The sequence below is a fragment of the Canis lupus genome, chromosome 1 (genome assembly GCF_003254725.2).
Source record: "Canis lupus dingo isolate Sandy chromosome 1, ASM325472v2, whole genome shotgun sequence".
Taxonomy (NCBI): domain Eukaryota; kingdom Metazoa; phylum Chordata; class Mammalia; order Carnivora; family Canidae; genus Canis; species Canis lupus.
The window spans coordinates 83,973,034-83,981,958 of NC_064243.1; the positions used below are offsets into that span (position 1 = coordinate 83,973,034).

Here is an 8,925-nt window from a genome sequence, read left to right on the forward strand (position 1 = left end):
GAGAGCAGAGCTCAGATCTGAGAACTTACCCGTGACCCTTGGAAACCAGAAGAAAGAACTCAAAGGGTCTGAAGGTAACAATGCCTGTGTTTCTTCTTGTCCCTGAAGTAGTCAGATGTTTCCTTCAAGTCCTATTACTACCACAAGACTGTTAAAAAACAAAATCCAAGTGAATTTTAAATATCTCATTGGCTTTATTCAATGATTCAAGAATTAGGCAGCATCGAATCTAGCACATAGAAAGAACCTCTGAGGAGCCATACAAAATCAAAGACTTGTAGGTAGAAAGAAGGAGGAACAAGAATATTATGCTAGGAGGCGGTCCTCTTTTTGTGCCTAGTGCAGCCATGGCTCGTGGTCCCAAGAAGCATCTGAAGTGTGTAGCAGCTCCAAAGCACTGGATGCTGGATAAACTGACCAGTGTGTTTGCCCCTCGCCCATCTACTGGCCCCCATAAGCTGAGAGAATGTCTTCCTCTCATCATTTTCCTAAGGAACAGACTTAAGTATGCCCTAACAGGGGATGAAGTGAAGAAGATCTGTATGCAGCATTTTATTAAGATTGATGGCAAGGGCTGAACTGATATCACCTACTCTGCTGGTTTTATGGATGTCATCAGCATTGACAAGACTGGGGAGAATTTCCATCGAATCTATAACGCCAAGGGTCGCTTTGCTTTTCATTGGATTACATCTGAGGAGGCCAAGTATAAGTTGTGCAAAGTGAGAAATATCTTTGTGGGAACAAAAGGAATCCCTCATCTGGTGACTCATGATGCTCACACCATCCACTATCCTGATCCCCTCATCAAGGTGAATGACACCATTTAGATTGATTTGGAGACTGGAAAGATTATGGATTTCATCAAGTTTGATACTGGTAATCTGTGTATGGTGACTGGAGGTGCCAACCTGGGAAGAATTGGTGTGATCACCAACTGGGAGAGACACCCTGGTTCTTTTGATGTAGTTCATGTGAAAGATGCCCATGGCAACAGCTTTGCCACCAGACTCTCCAACATTTTTGTTATTGGCAAAGGCAACAAACCATTCTACAGCATGAAAAAAAAAAAAAGAATATTATGCTAAGCAATTCCTGATTGTTTTGATTCCATTTCTTGAAACACCCGGGTGGCTCAGCGGTTGATTATCTGCCCTTGGTTCAGGTCGGGATCCTGGGGTCCTGGGATCGAGTCCCACATCAGGCTCCTTGCAGGGAGCCTGCTTCTCTCTCTGTGTCTCTCATGAATAAATAAATAACATCTTAAAAAAAAGTTTAAAAAAATTCCATTTCTTTGACACCTTGATATCAGACTTCTACCTTGCAGACTTGTGAGAAAATAAGTTTGTTTTTTAAGCCAAGGTAGTGTTTGGTGGGAGTATGTGTGTAAGATTCCATTTCTGGGAGAACTGAGACTGTAATTGAGTTAAGTTTCAGTTTGGTGATGTGGAGCTTAGCAAAAGCAACTCCATTTTTTGACCTGTTTCTGGTTTTTAACATTCTTATCATCATAGCTTAGTTTTGCCTGTTCTAGCTCTTCATATAGATGGAATCATAAAGTATGCACTGTTGTTTGTAAGGTTTTTTTTTCTCTCCACTCAGCAAAATGTTCTAAGAGACTCACCCATGTATTTGTAAATATCATTACTTTGTTCATTTTTATTGTTCAGTAGTTTTCTATTGTATGAATAGATCACTGATTATCAGCTCTTCTACTGATGAAAAACACGTTGTTTCCAGTTTTTGGTTATTATAACAAAAATAGAACCTGCTATAAAGGCTTTTGTGAATATATTATTTCATTTATCTAGATAAATATCTAAAAGTGGAAATCCTAGCTTGTAAGGTAGATATGTTTAACTTTCTAAGAAGGTGCTAGGATTTCCAAAATAGTTTTACTATGTTACATTCTTGTCAGAAATATGTGAGAGTCTGGTTGCTCCACATCTTCATCAACAGTTAGGCTTATCTTTTTCCTTTTAGGTTACTATGGTATTAAAGGGGAAGGATTTTTTTTTAATCTAATGAGTTGCAGGAGTTCTGTGTATATTCTAGATTTAAGTCAGATACATGGATCATAAATATCTTCCCATAGTATAGTTTATATTTTCCTAGTCTTTTTTTTTTAAGATTTATTTATTTATTTATTTATTTATTTATTTATTTATTTATTGAGACACAGAGAGAGAATGAGAGGCAGAGACACAGGCAGAGGGAGAAGCAGGCTCCACACAGAGAGCCCAACGTGGGACTCGATCCAGGGTCTCCCGGATCATGCCCCGGGCTGCAGGTGGCACTAAACCGCTGCACCACCAGGGCAGCCCGATATATTTTCCTAGACTTTTATTCCTTTTCATGAGCAGAAGTTTCTAAATTTTGATGGATTCAACTTTAACATTTCTTTGCTTTATGATTAGAATTTTCTGTTTCTTCTCTAAGAAATTTCTGCCTATCCCAACATTACACAAAATCTGTATATTTCTTTTTTTTTTCTAGAAGGTTTATAGATTTAGTTTACTTTCTATATCCAAGATGCATCATGCATCATTTTTGTATGTGGTATGAGGTCAAAATATGTAGATAAGAGATATCCATTGTTTTCCAGAACAATTTGTTGAAAGACTTTCATTTCCTTATTGAATTGCTTTGGCTTCTTTGGTGAACATCATCTGGCCATAAATGTGTAGGTTTATTACTGGAATCTCTATTCTTTTCTGTTTGTATATTTCTCTATTCTTTTGCCAATATCATATTCCATGGATAAACTTAAACATGGATAAACTTATCTATAAACATGGATAAACAATTTATCCTAGCTTTAGGATAAATTTTGAAGTCATGTATCCCTCTAATAACAGTCCTCCTTTTCCAAGATAGATTTGGCTATTCTAGGTTTTTCTTTTTTCATTTTCAAATAAACTGTAGAATAAATTTGAGAATTCCACCAAAAAAAAAAAAATCATGCTGAGACTTTGTTCCAGAGTGCACTTGATTTAGGGACAAATGACATCCTGCGAATACTGAATCTTCTGAATTCAAAAATATGGTATGTCTTTAGACTTCTAAGCCGTTTTAAATGTCTCTCAGCAATACTTTTTTTGCAGATGTCTTTCATGATTTTGTTAAATTCATCACTGAGTAGATTTTAGCATGCATTGTAAATACTATTGTACTTTAATTTCATTGTACAATTGTTCATTGCTAGTATATAGAAATACAATTGAATTTTTCTATTTGTATCCTATGGCTTTGCTAAATTTATTAGTTGTAGTTTTTAATATATTCTTCATGATTTTCTATGTAGATAATCATGCAATCATTAAATAAAAACAATTTCACTTTTTTCTTTTCAATCTTAACATAATGCTTTTATTTTACTTCCTTATTGAATTGACTAGGACCTCTAGTAAAATATTCAGTAGAACTGTGTGAGAGAAATTATTTCTTATTCCAGATTACAGGGAGAAAGCTTTCAATATTTAAGCAATAATATTCATTATAATTAATTAATATAGATTACTTTCATAGCTTTAAGTTTTCTTTTATCTCTAATTTGCTAAGAGTGTTTTCTAAATCATAAATGGATATTGAATAGTGCCAAATGTTTTTTCAGTATCTATATCTTGTGATTTTTCTCCTCTTATTTGTTAATGTCATAAATTATATTTATTGATTTTAAGTATTAAGTCAATAAATATTGCATTTCTAGGGTAAATTCCACTTTGCCATTATGTTTTATTCTTTTTAGTATATTTCTAGATTTAATTTGCCAATATTTAATTATGGAATTTTGGGCCTATATTCATGAGAGATATTGGTAATTTTCTTTTCTGATAATGTTCTTTATCAGAAATTATGCTGCTGTCATAAAATGAGTTGGTAAATGTTTTCTCCTTTTCTTCTGGCATTATTCCTTCTTTAAATTTTTGATAGAATTTACCAGCAAAGCAATCTCAGTTTTGTGGAGGTTTTAAATCCCAAATTCTGTTTATTGAATCCATATAGATCTATTCTGATAACCTATCCTTTTTTAAAATAAATATTTTATTTATTTGAGAGAGCAAGAGAAAGAGACAGAGAGAGCAACAGCAGGGGGAAGGGGCAGAGTCCTGCTTAGCAGAGAGCCGGATATGGGGCTGGATCCTAGGATCCCAGGATCAAGACCTGAGTGGAAGGCAGATGCTTAATATGGCCTGCGTGTATTAAGCCATATTAAGACACAGAGAGGGTAAATTGATTTTTAACTAAACTACCCAGGCACCCCCTTGATAATCTATTCTTATTGCATTAATTTCAGTAATTTTAATAAATTGATTTTTCTTTCTTTTTTAAAAAAGATTTTATTTATTTATTTGAGAGAGAGAGAGACAGCATGAGCAGGAGGTGGGGAGGGGTAAAGGGAGGGAAAAGCAGGCTCCCAGCTAAGCAGGGAGACCCAGGTGGGGCTGGATTCCAGGACCCTGAGATCATGACTTGAGCAGAAGGCAGAAACTTAACTGACTGTGCCACCCAGGAACCCTAGTAAATTGATTTAAAAACATTTTTTTTTCTATTTTGTCAGAATTGCAAAATTTATAAGCATAAGTATTCAGAATATCTTTTATATTCTTTTAAAGTTTTGTAGAATCTATAGTTACAATGTTTCATTCAATGTTGGTATTGGAAATCTATGCTTTTTTTTTGCTTTTCCTTGCTGAATATCGTGAAGATTTTTTTTAAATCAATTTTAGTAGTCTTATTAAGGAACCAATTATTGACCTTATTGATTTTCTAATTATTTGTTTGTTATTTAATGGATGTCTGTTTTTATTTTTAATTATAGATAAAAAATTTCCCTCTAAAGTTGCTTTAGCTACACTAGATACTTCAGCTCTCTTAGTTGTTATTATTTTCATTGCTTTTTTCTTTGTCACAGCTACTTTCCAGGATTTCCTGATAAAATATTTCACTCTCTGACTTTAATTGTAGCATTGATAGTCATTTCCTTTTTAAAAATTCAAATTCAGTTAGCCAAAATACAGTACTTCATTAGTCTCAGATGTAGTGTTCAATCAGTTGTGTAGCATTGATATTTAAAACATAATATGGTGATGCTTTCAAGGCATAGGCAAATAACTCTTTTAAAATAATCTGAAATACTTATAATATGGAGAACAAAGGCAAAAGAAAAAAAATTACAACTTCTTTACAACGTATAGCATATTGACAAGAATTTGAGACAGGCAGAGTGACCTTCTTCATGGAGCTTAGCTGCCTCGATGTTAGTATTTTGCTAGAGGCAAAAGGCCACCTTGTTGACATTAGTCCAACCCCCAAGACCTGTAAAAAATTCCTTTGGAAACTTCCTTTATCCCCATACTCCCTCCCCTCCTAGATATATGTTAATAAATATCTTGCTAGCATATGGTTAACTGATATACATCTGAAGGGTCTCATGACTAAGGTTTTAGATGGTAAACAACAGTTAGCCCCTCAAGATCCTGGAAAACTTGCTTCAAAATTCTTAAGAGACTTATGCTATCCCTACCCCCTCCCAACTTGAAAGTATAAAATCAGTCACCCCTTATAACCTCAGGGCAGCCTTTTCTGCCTATTCTCCTGGTTTAATAAAACCATCCTTTTTGCATCGAAGATGTCTCAAGAATGCTTTCTTGACCATTTGCTCCTGAGCCCCAACATTTCATGTCAACTAAGTATATTCTTCTGATAAAGATTTCATTATGAGAAAATGATCACATTTTTCCAGCCTAATTAAAGAGGAAACCATGTATTTGAAAATAACAAGCCACAAAGTTACATGCAAACTTTTTTGAACTATTACAATTTTTTCTGGCAACCTGGCAGCTCTCCATTAACCTAGGACTCAACATTCAAAGGGAGAGAGTAAAAAACAAAGTCAAAATTTATTTTAAAGGCTGTCATCTTTTAATGTGGTCAAATCTTTGATTAGATTATCCTTTGATCAGTCTTCTTAAAACAATAGGATATGTTTATTTCAAAAAGCTCACACTGAAATGTAGGGTACTTTTTGATTTTGAACTTTTTCTCCAATTATTTCATAGTTATTATTCAACACCTTGAGACTCAAGGCTCAATTGTAGAGCAAATAGGTACATATTTAATGCAAAATAATTTCTTGTACGGCTATTTGACAACTCAATTAATAAATAAAATCTTAAAAAAAAAAAGACCAGGAAAAATGGATAATATGTGGCCATTATGCAGTTACCACTGGGGATGCCAGAAGTTGAACCAAGTGTATTTTATGAGAGACACAGAGAGGGAAAGGCAGAGACAGAGACAGAGGTAGAGGGAGAGGCAGGCTCCCTTCAGGGAACCCAATGTGGGACTTGATCCCGGGACTGTGGTATTGGGACCAGAGCCGAAGGCCAACACTCAATGGCTGAGCCACCCAGGCATCCCTGGAGGTATGTTTAAAAAAAAAAAAAAAGAAAATTTAAGAAAAACAATGAGCAAGAGATCTGAGGAAGAAATCTGAGAGGAGGAAATACTAATAGCTAAGAAACATAAGAAAAGATACTTACCTACAAATGACATAAGGACAATGCATACTTACATGGTATATCACTCCATGTCCATCAGATTAGCAAAAAGTAAAATGCTTAAAAATAAAGCATTGATGAAAATGTAGAACCTCACATATTTCTCGTAGGAATGTAAAATAATACAATTACTTTGTAAAGCAATTTTGCTGCATTTATTATGCTGGATACTTTCTGGTTATCCGTCCAGATCCACTCTTTCTTTGCCTAGACTTTTGCCATAGGAGGCTGACCTTATGTGAAAAGGCTCCCTGGTCCTTTGGTTTCTAGTTGGGTACAAATGAGTATCGGAGGATGAAGGGGAAGTGAATTCATGGCATTTATTTTGTTGCCCCTCTCACATGTATTTGTTGTACCCTATTCCTTATGCCATAGATCCTGTCATAGATTTCTCTCCATGAAGTTACATTTTTTAAATCTTTTAAATTGCTTCCTCCCTTTGCTACTTACTTAAGGCTTAAGAGTAGTGATAGCTATCTGCTATGGCTAATTCCAGAGTATTGTGCTATTTCCTGCATCCCTAAACTCTGATGATGCATATTAAATAGTTTTTATTACATTCCTCTTAAAATGTCCACTTTGAATGTATCATCTGATTTTTGCTAGGATACCAAGGATATCCTTGGTGAAGCTGAATACCAATGATCATTATTTGGTATATACCTCAAGATACTCTTGTACATTTGCTCAACCTGTTATACATGAATATTTATTAAAACATTGTAATAGTAAAAATAGGTTCAGTTGGATCTCGGCAGCAGCTGCAGCGGCTCTCATCTCTTCTGACCCTTTTTTCTATATCCCTTTTGCTTCCGGAAACATGGCCTCTGGCATGGCAGTTTCTGAGGGTGTCATCAAAGTGTTCAATGACATGAAGGTGCGTAAGCTTCAACACCAGAGGAGGTGAAGAAGTGCAAGAAGGCAGTACTTTTCTGCCTGAGTGAGGACAAGAAGAACATCATCCTCGAGGAGGGCAAGGAGATCCTGGTAGGTGATGTGGGCCAGACTGTAGATGACCCTTACACCACCTTTGTCAAGATGCTACCAGACAAGGACTGCCGCTATGCCCTCTATGATGCAACCTATGAGACCAAGGAGAGCAAGGAGGAGGACCTGGTGTTTATCTTCTGGGCACCTGAGTCTGCACCCCTTAAGAGCAAAATGATTTATGCCAGCTCCAAGGATGCCTTCAAGAAAAAGCCGACCGGGATCAAGCATGAGTTACAAGCAAACTGCTACGAGGAGATCAAGGACCGCTGCACCCTGGCAGAGAAACTGGGGGGCAGTGCCGTCATCTCTCTGGAGGGCAAGCCTTTGTGAGCCACCTCCAGCCCCCTGCCTGGAGCATCTGGCAGCCCCAGACCTTCCCATGGGGGTTGCAGGCTGCCCCCTTCCTGCCAGACTGGAGGGGCTAGGGGGATCCCAGCAGGGGGAGGGCAATCCCTTAACCCCAGTTGCCAAACAGCCCCCTCACCCCCTGGACCTTCCTCCTCCCTCTATCCCTGATGGTTCTGGCTTTCCCAGACTACTTTTGATCTTCTGATTCCTCTTGGGTTGAAGCAGACCAAGTTCCCCCCAGGCACCCCAGTTTGGGGGGGCTGTATTTTTTAATGACACCCCAGTTCCCCGCCTGTTCCTCCCTTTTCCCATGCTGCCAACTTCTAACCACAATAGTGACTCTGTGCTTGTCTGTTTAGTTCGTGTATAAATGGAATGTGTGGAGATGACCCTTCCTTGTGCCACCTGGTTCCCGTCTCCTTTTCCCCTGGTCTTGGCACTCATGGAAACAGGACCAGTAAGGGACCTTCAGTTTAAAAAAAAAACAACACCACATACAACAACAACAACAAACATTGTAATAGCAAAAATAAAAACTGATCTAAGTGTATAAAAACAGAATAATGGCTCAATACATTGAAGTATAATAATACAATGTAGCATTATTCAGCAGTGAAATAAAAGTAGAGACAATGTACCAATGGATATAAAACTCAAAAGTATAATTTCCAGTGGTAAAGTAAATTTGAGAAGTGTTTAAACAGAAAGAAGCCATGTATATAAAGATTAATACCTATGTATGATATTTTTCAACAAATATATATATATTTTTTATTTTCCTTAAATGTATATAGGAATAAAAATATGCGTCAGAATGATAAACCCCAAATTCAGGAAAGTGGTTATTTCTAGGGAAGAAGAATGGGATTGTTTAGAGATCTGTAAAGGTCTTCAGTTTTGATCTGAAATTGAAATTGAAATGTTTTATTTTTTGAGATGGTAGATGATGCATGAATTATTTGACTTGAGTTGTTTTGTTCTTACTTTCGACCCTGTAGAAAATATTATTACAGTCCTCTAAAAT

At 36.5% G+C, this 8,925-nt stretch overlaps 2 pseudogenes; both read left to right on the plus strand.

Annotated features, from left to right (window-relative positions):
* The first annotated feature begins 319 nt into the window (after nt 1-319).
* LOC112643509 (40S ribosomal protein S4-like) lies at nt 320-1,088 on the plus strand (annotated as a pseudogene).
* Nucleotides 1,089-7,368: 6,280 nt separating this feature from the next.
* LOC112643843 (cofilin-1-like) lies at nt 7,369-8,259 on the plus strand (annotated as a pseudogene).
* Nucleotides 8,260-8,925: the final 666 nt, after the last annotated feature.